A 19,078-nucleotide genomic window follows, 5' to 3' on the forward strand; every position below is an offset into this window, starting at 1 on the left:
GTACGTCATTTTTGGCTTGGGTTGTCCTCGTGCTTCCTTTGCTACGATGTCGTTTTTGGTCGTAGTAAAGTGGGACACGTTTTGGTTGTTTCAGTTCCATTATTACATGATTTATTTATCTTATTTATCTTTTCTATGTTGTATATATTTTGTATTGTACTTATGTTATTACATTGTAATATGGCTGGAGGACACCTGAGTTACTCCCCACTGACTGTGGCATTCATTTTTATGAATGACAGGTGACATGTCGGTCGTATATGCTAGGAGTTACAGGATGAGTGGCTAGCGAGCGTTGCCGAGGCAACGATTTACCCTTTTGATTATCGTTCGTTATTGCATTTGTGGAAATTTGGACGGATATGAGATCCCTTTTATATTTCTGTTTGTATTATGTACTTATTTTGTAAATTTAGTAATGAGGTCTATGTTTCAAATGTTTTCAGTGAACTCCGCGGCCATGCATTGAAGTTTTAATAACTTACGTATTTTCCGCTGCTAATTATATGTGTATGTTTTTGTATAACCGCGAGGGGTTCACAGTTGGTATCAAAGCATAACGCTCCCGATGCACATTCGTGTAACCCCAATGAAATTGACCTAGAATAGGTGAGAGTGGGTATAAATAAGAACCAAAATTGATAGTCTTTGTGTGTTTTCTACTTGTTAAGTGCTAATCTGTTTGTTGGTTTTAGTGAAAGGTTTATATACAACTTGAATCGACTTTCAGATGTCGGCATGTGAAGAAAACGAGAGAAAGTGGTCGTTGTACTGTATGACGATTTGTTAGACTAAAAGAAGAGGCGCTTCTATTTCCTCGTATTTTCTACTCGTTCTTGGTACTGCTCGCTTTATTCTTTTAATTTTGATATCTTTATCATTCCAATCCTTTTCTTTGCAATAGATCGTACTCTTATTCCTTCTTGTCTAAAACATTTGAACTCTATGTTTAAGAATTCTTCTTTCGACTTCTATTTCGTGGTTTGTTCACATTTCTTCTACATATTTGAAGTACCCTGCCTTACTTTACCTTTAGGTGGATTGATTACTTCGGTTTTGGGGTGAGCCTGAAAAGCTTTGTGAGAAGTATTTTGGGAATACTCGAACCTAGATCTTTTCATAGGTTGTGTACTCGGTAGTTGGACTTGATCTTGGATGGATATAGTCTTGTTTAGGATGAAACCATGTTAAATTTAGAGGAATAAATTTCATTATATTTGGCTTGGGGATTTGCTAAAATGAAAGGTATTATTCTTTGTTACTTTTATAAAACATTCTTTGTTCATGGTTTGGAATCATCTTTCTGACTTATCCTTCGTGTCTTATTCTTTCCTCTGCCATAACTTATAGAAACTTGCCTTAGACTTTTGAAATATTTCAATTGTTGGGTAAGCTTAGAGAATTCAGGTGAATGGTGTTTTGAAGATCTTGGAACTTAGATGCGCGATAAAGGTTGAGTGTATTTACCGCAAGGAACCGATTTTGCAAGGATGAGCTTGTGTTTAGGACTAAACTTTGATACTTTTTGTTGGTAGCCTTTCTGGTTTCAGGTTGTGATTTGATAACCGGTGAACCATCTTGGGGAAATTTAAGTTCACTGAGATTATTAGTACGGATAATCTTTTAACTAATTTTTTGGTTTTAGATCCAGTGTATTGGCTTGTTAGGTAAGTAAGCATGTACCCTTTGGGAAAATATTAGTGGAATTATCCAGTGACATATTTCTTCATGAGTAGTTCTCTTTCTTGTCCATATATCGTCTGCTTCTAGTGTCTTAAGACTAACCTAGTTTCAAGAACTTCCATTTAATAGTCATATGTACACCTTTCATAATATTCCAAGTTATTCTTTCCATCATGCTCTGTTTCGTGCTTATGCTCTTATATCGTGTCATCGATTGTTCCTGTCTTTGTGGGTTATCTTGGTTTAGACTTAATCTTTAAACTTGTAGATTGATTTAGTCTTCCCTCATTCCGAACCTTTATCCGTTCCTAGTAATTTCTTGACCTGAGTTGTACTACTCTTGAGAATTCTTTATTGCCGTCTGGTTCATAGATACCTTACCTTTTCTTGATGGACTGTTATTAGAGGACCCTTGAGATGTGTCACTCTTATTTGGATTGAGCATGTTTTTGTTTTACTTGACCTTGAGAGATAGAGTTAAATTGGGATTCAACTATAAACTTGCGGGATCGAATGTCTAGGTAAGGTAAGGTAAGGTTGTGAAACCAATGATTGTGAACTACTTTGGGAACCGTGGCAAGAGTGAGAGTAGTTGATTTGGGATGAGAGTTGTTGGATGTTTTCCATAGAAAGAGAGAGTAGGACACTCTATTTGGAGAATGTTGATTGAGTTCAGGTATGGTGTGTAAACTAGCTTAGACAACTTAGGCAATGATCTTTTGGGATATTAGTAACCTTAAGGATCCGCTTTTATGGTTTGGCTAGTGAGTAGAATTTGATTTCGAGAGTTTTGAGGAAAATCCTTGAGAATAGGTGAAAAGGGGTTTATAAACTACAGACCATGCTAGGTTAGAAGTCGGGAAATATTGTGTGGGCAATGATGTCTTAAATATTGTACTTTAATGCTTAATAGTGAGTTGAGTGGAAGAGGCTATGTTAGAAGTCGAGCGGGTATGATTAGTGTTATGATATTATGGAATAGTAGTAGAAGTGTATATTTTGGACAATATCAAAACTTACGAGATTAGACCTTCGATTGAGTGTTAAGGTTTATCAAGGATATGATATTGTTTCGGTTGCGAATTTAGTGAGATTCTATTTGAGTTATATGGAGATGAACTGGAATAAAATATTTGGAGATTCCATATATGGAATGCGTTACAGTAGAGAAACTAAAAATTTCAATGGTGATTATTTGAAGACTGATGTTTGAGTTTGAGTGCTGATAGTAATATTGATATTGGAACGGGATTTGGTAGATGGTAGCGCGGTTTTGACCATTTGCATAAATTGTGGATTAGTGAGTAACAGAAAACAGAAAACTGAGTGAGTATCATTAAATTTGTGAGTACCATTTGTTTCTAGTTTATGGATTTTGGTATTGGATATCCTATATCATCTCTCGTGTGTGACACTTACCAGCTCCACTAATTCTTTCATCCATGTAACCATTGTTTTGATGCACTTTTACCTGTGCCCCAAAATCATTGAGTTATCAGTAAGTTGTTGACTTCTGTTTTCTTTCATTTGGGTTATTCTTATACTAAAGTGAAACTTTTGATATTAGGCGATGATTGTCGGGGATTAAAGTCATCATTTTCTTCATTTATTCTTCGCACTCCTCCGTCTCGAATTAGAAATTTAGCTTCCGTAGTTCTTTCGCAGTCCGTTAAACATCTTGTTTATAACTTTTCTCAATATGTTTACCCATCGATTTATATATTATTTTCTCAGCTAATTAATTAATTTCATTATAATTCATTACGTTAAATTTAGTAATCGTTAATAAGTTCTTTTGAAAGTTAGCTCGAGTTTGTTTAGCTGATATTTTATGGGTTCACGTAAATAGTTTTATTTATTTAATAATTTTTGCTTCTTTCCGAGTACCTTTTATCGAAGTCGAGCTAAGTGGGCTCCAGACGGATCTGAGGAGAATCTTCCAGTTAGCTATTTCGAGTTTGTTCCGATAAATTAGCAAATATCTTTAAAATCCGCTAATTTAGTAAAAATCACTACTAATTCTGATTCGAGCTGGTTTTGTATTAATTCCGCTAACTAACTGAGTTTGCTTTTTTTTTTTTCACTCATTAAATTTATTTATTATTGATTGCATTTCATTTATGGGACTCTCTCAAATTGGTTTAATTTAACTCGAGACGATTTTAGAAACTAGCGAAATTACTTAACGATGAAGAAACGTACGTATAATAAGTAGCAGGCTGGTAGGCTGATGTCTCATTTTTCACTCCCTCACGTCTCTCCTTTCTTCTTCTTCATTCTATTTCCTTCTTTTATATATTGTTCTTTCTTTTTTTGAAATTTGATCTGTTAATCGACGTCGGTGCTTCGTTTCTCATCCGTTTTCAACTATTTTTGTTCCATAGCACTCCTCTCGTCGTTCTCGTCATTCCGTTGTAAGTAAAATTAAGTTTAATTATAGAATTTTACAACCCCATTTTATAGTTTCAGTTTTATTTATTGTAAGAAGGTTGTAGGGGCTGAGATATACAGTCCGTTCCAAGACATTTACGTCATGGAGGACTTGTTCGCTCGCAAAAAGGTAACGATGACAAGTTACTCAATATTACTTGTAAAATATGTGTGTTTTGATTGTTGGTGACTTTGTTGTATAGTTGAGACGGTGTATACTGATATATAGGGATCATTTTGGATGCTAATTATCATGTTCTATAGTTAAGACGGTGTATACTGATATATAGGGATCATTTTGGATGCTAATTAGCATATTCTATAGTTGAGACGGTGTATACTGATATGTGGAAATGATTGAGACGGTGTATACTGATCCGTGGGGATCATTTGGAATGCTAGTTAGTGTGTTGTATATTTAAGACGGTGTAAATTGACACTTAGAGAAAGTTTGGATGCATTTACTTATCAATTTTGGTAAATGGGAGTGATATATTGTTGTCTGGACTTGCCTTTCTATATTTTTTTTTTGTTGCAGGCGAGACAATAAACATTATAGGCCCTATATATATGTACTTTAATTATGTTGAAATAGGTACGGGATGCAAGATATATTGTTCGGCCAATATAAGGTGGTATTTTCATATTCATGTGTGTTTATTCCCATTCCCGTGTCGCGTGGTTGTTTCCACCTTTGGGTTGTATGGTTAGTCCATGCTGGATATGTAAGTATATTGAGCCTCAGTGTGTTTGTCATTCTATACTAGTAATAATCAATCTCATTTGTTACGATCGTTTCAATTCGGATCCTAGCTCATGTGTCGTGGACTAGGTGGCCGGATTGAAGTTACTCTGCCGTGGTTATGTGGTGTAGCCCGGTTACGAGTCTCGAGGTTACGGGAAGTTACTGTAGCCGTTGATTCGGATACGTGTTGTATTCCGAGAGTATAGTGTCGGGTTATCGAAAGGCTGGTACTTACTTAAGCTAGGACTGCTTATATCGGCTATGTGTTGTAGTCCGTTGATTGTCGGGGTATGTGTTGTATCCCGAAAGCGTGATGCTAATTAGCTGTCCTACCGGGAGATCGTGGTTTTTTTTATGGTTGATTTAGCATTTGTACATTGACATTAGTCCAGTACGTCATTTTTGGCATGGGTTATCCTCGTGCTTCCTTTACTACGATGTCGTTTTTGGTCGTAGTAAAGTGGGACACGTTTTGGTTGTTTCAGTTCCGTTATTACATGATTTATTTATCTTATTTATCTTTTCTATGTTGTATATGTTTTTTATTGTACTTATGTTATTACATTGTAATATGGCTGGAGGACACCTGAGTTACTCCCCACTGACTGTGGCATTCATTTTTGTGACTGACAGGTCACATGTCGGTGGTATATGCTAGGGGTTACATGACGAGTGGCTAGCGAGTGTTGCCGAGGCAACGATATACCCTTTTGATTATCGTTCGTTATTGCATTTTTGGAAATTTGGGGGGATCTGAGATCCCTTGTATATTTCTGTTTGTATTATGTATTTATTTTGTAAATTTAGTAATTAGGTGTATTTTTCAAATGTTTTCAGTGAATTCTGCGGCCATGCATTGAAGTTTTAATAACTTACGTATTTTCCGTTACTAATTATATGTGTATGTTTTTGTATAACCGCGGGGGGGGGGGGGGGGGGGGGTTCACACTAAGTGAGGCTATAGGGGAGCAGGTATGGGAATTACATGTTGATGGGGCATCCAACACGAAGGGATCAGGGCTAGGGTTGGTCCTGAAATCACCTCAGGGGGAACAAATAACATAGGCAGTATGGTGCGAGTTCAAAGCAACGAATAACGAGGCTGAATACGAGGCCCTAATCTTAGGACTCCAATTAGCCTTAGAAATAAAAATCAACCACATAAAAGTGTATAGTGACTCCCAACTGATTGTCAACCACGTGAATTACGTGTACACGACCAGGGGTCCTAAAATGGTAGCCTACCTGGAAGTGGCGAAGGAGCTCAAACTCCGTTTTGCCTCCTTCCACATCCAGCAGATACCAAGGGACCAGTATGTTGAAGCAGATGCTCTCGCCACCCTGGGAGCTGAAGGAAATGTAGATTCATATACATGTTAACATAGTCATATATGTCTAATTAATATTGTCATAAAATTAAAACGGATTTTATGCATGCAAACATTAATATAAAAGAAGAGAAATAATGTCCTTACATACAATATTTCGGCTATATTGGGCACAAGAGAGATCACCTTTCTCTTCTTGTTCTTGAGCTATTCCAATGGATGAACAAGATCTAAGAATAAGATCTCTCCCCAAGCTTTATACCCAAGGCTTAACACTTAATCTAATTAATATTATAAGTGCTAGTATAATATTAATGTAGTGAAAATTGAACCAAAAACTTTATGAAACCCTTATGTGTTTTCGGTTTTAGAGAGAAGAAGAGAGGATTTTATTTCTCTAGAAAATCTCTATGTTTGAAGATGGAATAATAATGAAAAATAATACACTAGCTTTAGTATATTATTTGGTAAAATTATAGAGAAAAACAATGATAATTGTCTTCCCCAAAACCGTGTAAGAGGGCCTTTATGGGTGAGCCAATGCATGGAGAATTTGTTCTTCACAAGATAAATAGGGTTGCATGGCTACTATTAGCTTTTAATCATTATGTTTCTTATTTAAAATATAAACACAATTTAAGCCTAATCCTCCTACACTATTTCGGCACTTTCACATAATATGGAGTCCATATTATTTTGTCAATTGTCTATATGTTACATGTCACATGCCACACATATTTGTTATGTAATTTTTAACATATTAAAAATTCAACGTATTAATAAAAATACGTCACATACAAAAATCGACTTAGTAATTTCATAATTACTTGTGCCAAAATATTTTACCATTTATAAATTTCAACCGATTGAATTTATAATAATTCATTCATTTTAATTGTTACATTAAACAATTTATTTCATCCGAGTAATTATACAATTTAATTACTCAGATCGTATCTCATTTAATCACATTTCAATTTGATACGTAAATATTACTTCCAAAATCGTCCGTCAATTTTCAAGTAATTTAATCAACTCGCAACGTTATACTATTAATTAAATAATCAATTAAGTGTATTGCCCTTTAGGTATGACCTAGGGGTCAAATGATCACCACCGTCACACGACGAGAATGTCAAACTCTAGTCAGGCAATCATTACCGATATATGTTGACCAGTTTGACAAGATAACAATATTACTTCCCAATTGTATTCTTAAAATGAGATTTAATAATGATATTTAAATCATGTGATCGCACTATTGTTGAGGACACATTTCCCAACAATCTCCCACTTGTCCTCGACAAGTGTGCGTCACCAATTCTCTTGTCCTATTACTATCTCCCACTCAATGCAAGGTGTCTTTCGGTCGTACTTGCAAGTGATCATATCGAGAGTGGTTTCCTCGATCCGGAGAATAAGCGATTGACCGGATTTATCCACACCGGATACCTTCCGAGCGTGGCCACGCATTTCCGATTCATTACTCCTCGAGTGGCCCCGAGATATTGTTATAACCCCGACTAGGGGTGGACAATTCCTATCGCACTCATTCCCTTCGACTAGCCACACCATCATAACCCAAAATATGCCCATTTGACCCCATTTACGAAGGTCGTAGTAACACAAATCAAAGTTAATCAAACTGTGCCATCTTAGGTGAATAGTCTTTAGTCAAAAGAATCGACTCATTTGAATACTATAGTAGCTCTCGCCACGACAGGCTATATAAATTTGCCAGAACTCTATAAGCGGTCATTAGGCCCGACAAAATGTTCTTAATAGATCGCCTATGTGATCGACTAGTCATCTCACATGACTCTATGGCACTTGAACTTGCCATCAATCGCCTCACACTATAGTCACTTCGAGACGTCACCTCATACAAGTGACTATGGGCAAATACTATGTTAATCCGTGTTCACTTTAACGGGGTTCAATTGTCTCTACAACCCGTATGGATGTAACAAGGTATAGATTAAAGATAAAAGACAAATGTGATTATGAACATGAACAAAAACAACACTTTTATTTCATTTCAAAATCTAACAGAAATTTGGTACACGTTTAAGTCCCATGGACGTAACATGCCCATCATGCTTAGCCTGCGATAAAGGCTTGGTGAGCGGATCGGCTATGTTGTCATCCGTCCCAACCTTACAAATCGCAATTTCCTTTCTTTCAATGAAATCTCTTATTACATGATATTTTCTAAGTACATGTCTAGATCTATTACTAGACTTGGGCTCCTTAGCTTGGAAGATCGTCCCACTATTATCACAAGAGAGAGTGATGGGATCATCGGCGGTAGGTACTACTTTTAGACCTTCCGTGAATTGCTTGATCCACATAGCTTCCTTGGCAGCCTCGATGCTTGCTATGTACTCACCTCCGTTGTTGAATCATGATTCTGACTTCCTTGAAGCTTCTCCACTTACGGCACCACCATTGAGCATGAAAACAAAACCGACTTGTGATTTCATGTCATCTCTATCTGTTTAAAAACTTGAGTCCGTGTATCCTGTAACACGCAACTCAGTGTCTCCTCCAAACACAAGGATAGAGTCCTTAGTTCTTCTCAAGTACTTAAGGATGTTCTTGACAGCAATCCAGTGACTCTCACCTGGATTTGCTTGATATCTACTCGTCATGCTCAAGGCATACGAGACATCAGGACGTGTGCATATCATGGCATACATGATTGATCCCAACAGCCGAAGCGTAAGGGATCAACTTCATGCGTTCAACATCATGGGGTTCGGAGGGACATTGAGTCCTGCTCAATATCGTTCCGGTTACCATAGGTACCAAACCCCTTTTGGATTTGTCCATGCTGAATCGTCGAAGAATCTTATCAACATAAGACTCTTGACTTAGTGCCAATATCCTCTTGGGTCTATCTCTATAGATCCGGATACCTAATATGCGTTGTGCCTCTCCTAAATCCTTCATTTGGAAGTGGTTACCTAACCATTTCTTAATAGAAGACAACATCGGAATATCATTTCCAATGAGTAGTATGTCATCGACATACAAGATTAGGAACACAACATTGCTCCCACTGAATTTCATGTATAAACATGGTTCCTCAACATTTCGAGTGAACCCATTTTCTTTTATAACATGATTGAATCGATGATTCCAACTTCTAGATGCTTGCTTAAGACCATAAATGGATCTCTTAAGCTTGCATACTTTGTTAGGATTTGTAGAATCAACAAAACCTTCGGGTTGTATCATGTACACCTCCTCTTCTAAATGCCCATTTAGAAAAGCGGTTTTGACATCCATTTGCCAAATTTCATAATCATGAAATGCGGCGATCGCTAACAAAATCCGTATGGATCTTAGCATGGCTACGGGGCGAAGGTCTCATCATAATGGAGACCTTGGACTTGGGTAAATCCTTTTGCCACTAGCCTAGATTTGTAGACATCGTCATGTCCTTCTATGCCATTCTTGACTTTGAATATCCATTTGCATTGAAGGGTCTTGCCCCTTTAGGCAAATCTACCAAGTCCCAAACTTGGTTTTCAAGCATAGAATCCATTTCGGACTTCATGGCTTCAAGCCATAAGTTGGAATTAGGACTAGAGATTGCGGCCTTGTAGGTGGCGGGCTCGTCACTTTCCATAAGCAACACATCGAGTGTTCCATCTTCCTCGATAAGTCCCACATATCGATCGGGATGGCGAATTACTCGGCCCGTCCTTCTTAGTGGAGGAGGTACAACTGCGTTAGACGACGAAGGAACATCTTCTTGCGTCTCTACCTCGGTTTGTGGCTCTTGAACTTCATCAAGTTCAAAATTTCTCCCACTGTCTCTTAGAAATAAATTGACTTTCTAAGAAGACAGCCTCACTAGACACAAACACTTTGTTTTCTTGAGGTTTATAGAAGTAGTATCCTCGACAATGCGAGGGGTAACCTACAAAGGTGCATTTTTCGGATCTTGGGGCAAGCTTATTGTCGGCTTTAGTCTTGACGTAAGCATCACATCCCCAAATCCTCATATAGGATATATTAGGAACTTTTCCAGTCCACATCTCATATGGAGTCTTTTCGGTGGATTTAGTGGGACTATTGTTCAAAGATCTAATTGCGGTTTGAAGCGCAAATCCCCAAAACGAGTTCGGTAACTCGGTTTGGCTCATCATGGATCGAACCATATCAAGTAGGGTTCGATTCCTCCTTTCGGCAACACCATTGAGTTGTGGTGTTCCGGTGGAGAAAGTTGTGATATAATACCACAACCTTTCAAGTGTGAATCAAATTCAAGGCTTAGGTATTCACCACCACGATCGGAACGTAGTGCTTTTACCCTTTTGTTCAATTGGTTCTCTACTTTGTTTTGAAATTCCTTGAATTTCTCAAATGCTTCACTCTTATGTTTCATCAAATAGACATACCCATGTCTACTTAAGTCATCGGTGAAGGTTATAAAGTAGTCATAATTACCACGAGCGGTGATACTCATTGGTCCACATACATCGGTGTGTATGAGTCCCAATAGTTCACTAGCTCGCGTCCCTTTACCACTAAAAGGATTACGAGTCATTTTGCCAAGTAGGCAATATTCGCATGTACCAAATGATTGATAATCAAATGGTGTAATCACATTAGTAGAAATTAATCTTTTGATGCGATTCTCGTTTATGTGACCTAATCGACAATGCCAAATGAACGCTTCACTTGGGTCACTTGTTTTGAGTTTCTTTGATTGTATGTTATAAATATCATTTGTCGGATTTGAGGTCTCTAAAATGTAAATGCCATTTATGGAAGAAGCTTGGCCAATAACCAAATCATTCCTAGAAATAGAGCAACGATTGTTCTTAATGACAAAACAAAAACCGTCCATGTCTAGCATGGCGATTGAAATAATGTTTTTAGAGAGCGTAGGAACATAAAAACAATTATGCAAATACAACTCAAAACCGTTTGGCAAAGCTAGAACATAAGTTCCTTTGGATTCGGCCGCTACCCGAGCTCCATTTCCAAGTCGAAGATCCACATCTCCTTTGCTAAGCTTCTCCACATCTCTTAAACCCTGTAAATGATTACAAAGGTGAGAACCACAACCGGTATCTAGTACCCATGTCGTAGTGGAAGTATAATTTATATCAATAACATAAATTTCTTTAGGAATTGTACCTTTTGGAGTAATGAGTCCCTCCCTTATATTTCGCAAATACATAGGGCAATTCCTTAGCCAATGTCCCATGCCATAGCAATAATGGCATTCATCATTAACTTGCTTGAAGTTTTTGACTTTCTTCCCTTTCTTCTTGAACCTTTTACCCTTGGAAGCAAGAACTTGATTGCTAGAGCTCCCACTAGCTTTGGCATCCTTATCTTCCAGAGATAAAGACCCTATAGATCGTGTGAGGTAGTCTTCCTGAGACGGACTCACACGTGGTCTAGTAGTAGTGGGTGGTTTAGAAGTGGTGATGAAATTAAGGTTTCCATCCGAACCTATCCCAAAATGAAGTTCTCTAGTTGTATCGAAATTATTGTTGGAGCATACGTCGTCAAGAACATGGTGATATGACTCAATAGTAATTGGTGCGGTAGCATTTGTTGGATTCATTGTAATGCACTACAAATATGGAGGAAAGGAAATATTAACATTTGTCTTTTTAAATCATACTTGCAAATTTAACAAGATATGAACATTTATATAGTGACCTCTACCCAACTATAATAAATGATTCCAAGACCCAAATTCATATCGACTTAGGCACGGTATGGCCGATGAAACCCTTATCAATATAACTCGGTGGATTAACGTTTTAATCGATTCTACTTTTAGAACTCTTGGTCGATAAATTTACTCTAATATTTATCTATAGCCCGGAACACATGCAACTACGGTCGCGAATACTTCCGTTGAGCTCAATCCAAATTTCGAATAAATGTGTCCATTATCCAAATCCACATCAACTTGGGCACGGTATGGCCGATGAAACCCTCATTAACATGAACTCGGTGGATTAACACTCATCACCCACTTCCCCTACGTAACAAGGTTTGTACCCCGGTAGGGCCGAGTGCACTCCCTCGCGAAATAGGTTTTCATGGTTTCTACTATTTGGTAAGGCTATGTCTCAATTGTTTGTTTTAGCGAGAGGTCATGTCAATTTATTATCTATCACGTTTTAAGTGAACTAAAGCGGTGAACTACGATAATTCGAATTGACACGGTCGATAAACTCGATAAAATAAGACAATGCATGTTTAGTTATGGCGATTTAGCGATGCATGTGACATAAAATAAAATGCAAGCATAAAGAACAATAAATCCTAGTATGGCCTTTCCTAAAATAGAAAAACTATTAATCTATTACAAATTCGGAAACCAACTCCATTGGTCCCTTGAACTTCGGTTGTGGCACGCATCTCGAGGTAACACCGTCTTTATGTATCACCATTCTTGAAGAAATCCGTCTTTAGGAACTCCGGAATGAATAAAATTACATAATAAATTACATAATTTCCTATTATACATTTGTAACTAAAATAAAATAAATCTATTAAATTACAAAACGGTGATACGAGATCACAATAAAAATTACAACCGAATCGATATTCCCATACATTTCGGGAAATACCAATTAAAATCTAAGGCCATACTAAGTAAAATTACATAATTCAAAATTACATAAATTAAAATTATGACAATCATAAAGAAAATGCAGCATTATATTATGTATGAACATGCTCAATATTACGCTAAATCGCCTTTTAATTAGCCAATATCGTATATTACTCGGTTTTTACGGATTTGCGTGATTTCAACATTTTATAATCACAAAAATGCACAAACTCATATTTATGCATAAGTTAATTACCCTAACCTTTTAGGACTCAAAATATAGTCTCCACTAGTAATTTGACCATAATTAACTTTTATTTACAAAATTGTTCATAAATGGACAAAAATTACAAAAATAAGCTATTAAACTTCAAATAAATCCAAAAATTTCAAATAAATTCAAAATTTGAAATTTAAATTCATGAACATTCTGGAAAAATTCCATGACACTCATAATGTTCAAAATCTTAGGTTAAAAATTTCGAAATTTTTCCGGAAAAACAATGTTGCGGTTTATCAATATTTAATAAAATAATCATAAAAACATGGAAAAATTATTTTCATTAACTTTTCATTTTATATCTGGAAAAATATAATAAAATGCAACATTAGACGTTTTTCCTAAGTCATAGATTATGTTTTATTAATTTTTCAACTAATAATGTCACTATTTATGCCATTTTTCTTCAAAAATTCATAAATCATGCTAAAAGACTTCTTTATAGCCAATTATTTTACACACATCTTGTAAAATTGCATGTGACAACATATTAACTTTCTATGACCAGATTCGAAATTTAACTCATATTAACCTATTTTTCTCTTAAATCCGAATTTAATAATGAAAAATTCATTTTTCGAGCATAACAAGTGCAAAAATTATGAAAATTTACAGGTTATCTCAAAATAATATATGTAACAACATATCCAAAAACCAAGTGAAAATTCGAAGTATAGCTAATTTTCGACCAAAAATGACATTTTTACTCATAAAATCACATTTAAATGTCATTATTATTGAATATGAACAATAAAAATCCGAAAAATTAACCAAAAAATCCTAAAACACTTTAGGACCAGAAATATTAACATGCATGTAATTATTTCGTGATATATCATAATAACACAAATTTTACAAGTTTTATTTTGTTATTCATATAACTCGGAAAAACTTTTAACCAATTTGCATGCAAACAACCGTGGCTCTTGATACCGATTGAAGGAAATGTAGATTCATATACATGTTAACATAGTCATATATGTCTAATTAATATTGTCATAAAATTAAAACGGATTTTATGCATGCAAACATTAATATAAAAGAAGAGAAATAATGTCCTTACATACAATATTTCGGCTATATTGGGCACAAGAGAGATCACCTTTCTCTTCTTGTTCTTGAGCTATTCCAATGGATGAACAAAATCTAAGAATAAGATCTCTCCCCAAGCTTTATACCCAAGGCTTAACACTTAATCTAATTAATATTATAAGTGCTAGTATAATATTAATGTAGTGAAAATTGAACCAAAAACTTTATGAAACCCTTATGTGTTTTCGGTTTTAGAGAGAAGAAGAGAGGATTTTATTTCTCTAGAAAATCTCTATGTTTGAAGATGGAATAATAATGAAAAATAATACACTAGCTTTAGTATATTATTTGGTAAAATTATAGAGAAAAACAATGATAATTGTCTTCCCCAAAACCGTGTAAGAGGGCCTTTATGGGTGAGCCAATGCATGGAGAATTTGTTCTTCACAAGATAAATAGGGTTGCATGGCTACTATTAGCTTTTAATCATTATGTTTCTTATTTAAAATATAAACACAATTTAAGCCTAATCCTCCTACACTATTTCGGCACTTTCACATAATATGGAGTCCATATTATTTTGTCAATTGTCTATATGTTACATGTCACATGCCACACATATTTGTTATGTAATTTTTAACATATTAAAAATTCAACGTATTAATAAAAATACGTCACATACAAAAATCGACTTAGTAATTTCATAATTACTTGTGCCAAAATATTTTACCATTTATAAATTTCAACTGATTGAATTTATAATAATTCATTCATTTTAATTGTTACATTAAACAATTTATTTCATCCGAGTAATTATACAATTTAATTACTCAGACCGTATCTCATTTAATCACATTTCAATTTGATACGTAAATATTACTTCCAAAATCGTCCGTCAATTTTCAAGTAATTTAATCAACTCGCAACGTTATACGATTAATTAAATAATCAATTAAGTGTATTGCCCTTTAGGTATGACCTAGGGGGTCAACTGATCACCACCGTCACACGACAGTAATGTCAAACTCTAGTCAGCCAATCATTACCGATATATGTTGACCGATTTGACAAAGAACAATATTACTTCCCAATTGTATTCTTAAAATGAGATTTAATAATGATATTTAAATCATGTGATCGCACTATTGTTGAGGACACATTTCCCAACAGGAGCAGCCTTCACTCCAGAGGCAGTGGGTCCTATACCATTCATACATGTCATGAAACATGCAATACGCCAGAATAAACAGCAGAACGCTAGTAAGGCTGCATCCACCCAGTGGACATACGAGGCAGGGATACTGTGTACTGCCACACCCCAGGAAGAAACTGATGATTGGCGCAAGCCTTACATTAGTTGGCTACATGATGAGGTATTACCACCTGACCAGAAAGACACCAAGAGCTTCAAAATGAAATCCTCCAGATTCGTACTCATTGATGGTATCCTATTTAGGAAGTCCTCGGCAAGACCCTATCTGAGGTGCTTAAGCATACAGGAGGCACATGCAGTAATGTGTGATATCCATAGTGGTGATTGTGGAAATCACACAGAGGGTAGGAGCCTGTCCAACAAGACACTAAGGCAGGGTTACTTCTGGCCTACCATGAGGAAGGACACCATACATTACGTCAAAAAATGCGAAGAATGCCAAAGGCACGCTCCTGTCAGCCACCAGCCAGCAGAACATATGTATCCGATCATCTCGCCTTGGCCTTTTATCAAATGGGGAATGGACATTGTGGGACCATTACCCCGTGCTTCTGGAAACAGGACATACATGGTGGCAATGACGGACTACTTCTCTAAATGGATAATGGCAGAAACTTTCCCTCAGATCCTGGAGAAGCATGTGATATCTTTCATCAAGAGGAACATAGTCAACAGATACGACATCCCTTCAGAAATCATATGTGACAACGAGTCACAATTCATATCCAACAGAACGGAAGACTACTGCGCCAGGTGGAACATTAAGATGTTTAAGTCTACTCCTAGGAATCCACAGTCCAACGGTCAGGCAGAATCCAGCAACAAGATAGTCATGAACAACCTAAAAAAAAGGCTGGAGGAGATAGGAGCCAACTGGGCAGATGAGCTCCCCTTCGTACTATGGTCTGATAGAACCACCCCCAAAGTGGCAACAAGTCAAACATCATTCAGTCTGGTATATGGGGCTGAGGCAGTTATTCCCTGTGAGGTGCAAGTACTGACACATCGATATGCCAATGCCACTGAAGAGAGGAACCGGGTAGAAATGGCCAGCAGCCTGGATACCATTGATAAGCCAAGAACCAGTGCCCAAATCAGGATGGCAGCCTACAAACAGACAACAGTCAGGAGTTACAACAAAAACGTAAGACTGAGAACGCTGCAGATAGGGGACCTGGTACTCAGGAAGGTATTCCCAAACACCAAGAATCAGAGTACAGGTAAATTCGCCTATAACTGGGAATGTCCCTACCGCATAGAAGGCATCGTGGGTAACGGGGCATACAAGTTGGAGAATATGGACTGGGAAGCTTGTTGGAATATATGTCCTCAAAAATAGTGCGATCACATGATTTAAATATCATAACTAAATCTCATATTAAGAATACGTAAGGGATGATAAATTAAATAGTCAACTGATCAACATTAATCGGTAACGATTGGCTTTCTAGAGTTTGACGTTACTGTCGTAGGACGGTGGTGGTCAGTTGATTCCTTAAGGTCACACCTAAAGGATTATGCCCTAATCAGTAAAGTTGATTAATTGTATGACGATACAAGTTGACCAATTCTTTAAGATTGAACAATTCATTTGTGAGAGAGAAAATTTATATCTTATTGTAATGGGATTAAATAAGATTTATTTTAGTAATTGAAATAACTTATTACTAATATTGTTTATTATTTGTGAAACAATTGAGATAAGAATGAATGGTTAATTATAATTACAAGATGTTGTGAATTATAATTATATGACCCATTTTATTTATGTGATCAATTATCACTAGTCAATTTGTTGTATGTAATTTAATTAATTTATAAAATGATATTTGTGTGATAAATATGCATTAAATTAATTAATAACATGTAACATACTACATGTGATATATTGTGTGACAAATGACAAATTGACAAAATAAAATGGTAGTCCATTTTATGAGGAGAAACCGGTTTTGGGTAGGATGAAATGGCTTTTGTTTGTTTGCATTTGTTCATAGTGTATGACATATGTGATGAGTACACTAGCCTAGTCTTACACCTAATGTTTAGATAAGAACAAAAGGGAAAAGTGAAAGTCCATATATTGGTCCTCCTCCCTCCCCAAAGCCGGTACACCCTTCATATTTTTGGAGGATTTTGTTCTTATATTCATTCACTTTATGCATACTCTTTTTACACATGCAAAACTATCCTCTCTCACACATTCTTGTTCATCTTTCTCTAAAACTTGATAAATGATGATCCAAATTGTTCAATTATATTACTAATATTATTAGTGTAATATATGAGTATTAGTAATCAATCTTAAGGTAGACTACTAAACAAATATCTAGCAAATATTATTTAGTAGTGATAACGGTTAAATCTTGGGTGCAATCAAGAGGAGAGCTCTTAATTTAGAGTTTTGGAGGATCATCCTAATACTAATTATAGCTCAAGAACAAGTGAAGGTAGGAGACCTTACTTGTGCCCATAAATCCGAAAATAATAATGTAAGGGACATTATTTTTCTTATAAATCTCTTATTTTGTTATGCATGCACTAGATCTAAAGAACTAGATATTAAAATGTTAATTTGTTCACTATTAGAAGATTCTAATAATAGGTATATGAACCTAACAAGTGGTATACGAGCATAGGATATTGCATGCATAATCGGTTATTGTTTTTCCGAGTTAAAATGTTAACATATAAAACTAAAAAGTTGTGATTTATAAGAGAAGGCCACGAAATAATTATGCATGTTATATATTCTGGTCCTAAAATATTTTTAGGTCATTTTTATGATTTATGGAAATTTATTGCTCATTTTAATGATTTTTAGTGATTTTAATACATTTTTATGAATAAAATGAACTTTTATTCACTAAAATACGTTAACCTTCACTACTGGCCGTGGTATTTTAGTATTACCTCACATTAATATTTTATGTATTTCATGTAAAATATCATATTAATGTGATTAATGTTTCATGATTTATGAATTTTTAGTGTAAAAATGGCATAAATGGAAGTAAAATAATTAAAAATGGTTAAACTTACTCTATGACCTTGAAAATTTTATATGACCTCAAATGAATATTTTACAAGTTGTGTGTAAAATCTCGTTTTAATTGGATTAATATTGCATGATTTATGATTTTTATGAGATAAAAATGGATTAAAAGAGGTAAAATGGTTAAAAATAGTTAAATTTCGAATTAGAATCATGAAACTTTAATATGTTATCACATGCATGATTTGAAGAGTGTATGTAAATTTTGAGATGAAATGATCTCATTTAGCATGATTTATGAATTTTTAAAGTAAAAATGGCATAAATAGTGACTATTTTAGCATAAATAGCTAAAACGAATTGCATGGCATGAGAAAATTATTTTAGGTTGCATAAATATCTCACTTATCAGATATAAAGTTGTAAAATTAATTGGAGTAATTTTTGGATACTTTAGATGTTTTATGAGATAAAACCGATAAATTGTAACTATATTTTCTCAAAATTAAGTCGAAAATTTTAACCATGGTTTTTGACATTATGAGTGTCATGGAATTTTTCCAGAATATTCAAAAAATTAAAATTAAAATTTTAAATTATTGTAATTTAATTTGGATTTATTTCATATATATTATGATTTTAAGGTGAAATATGAGCATAAAACTTAAATCAAGTTGAATTATTGTCAAAAATTGACTGATGACTAATTTTTGAGTCCTAAGAGTGTTAGGAGAATTAACTTGAGCTTAGATGTGATTTAAGTGTTAATTTTTGATT

This window comes from Silene latifolia, unplaced genomic scaffold (genome assembly GCF_048544455.1).
Source record: "Silene latifolia isolate original U9 population unplaced genomic scaffold, ASM4854445v1 scaffold_20.1, whole genome shotgun sequence".
NCBI lineage: Eukaryota > Viridiplantae > Streptophyta > Magnoliopsida > Caryophyllales > Caryophyllaceae > Silene > Silene latifolia.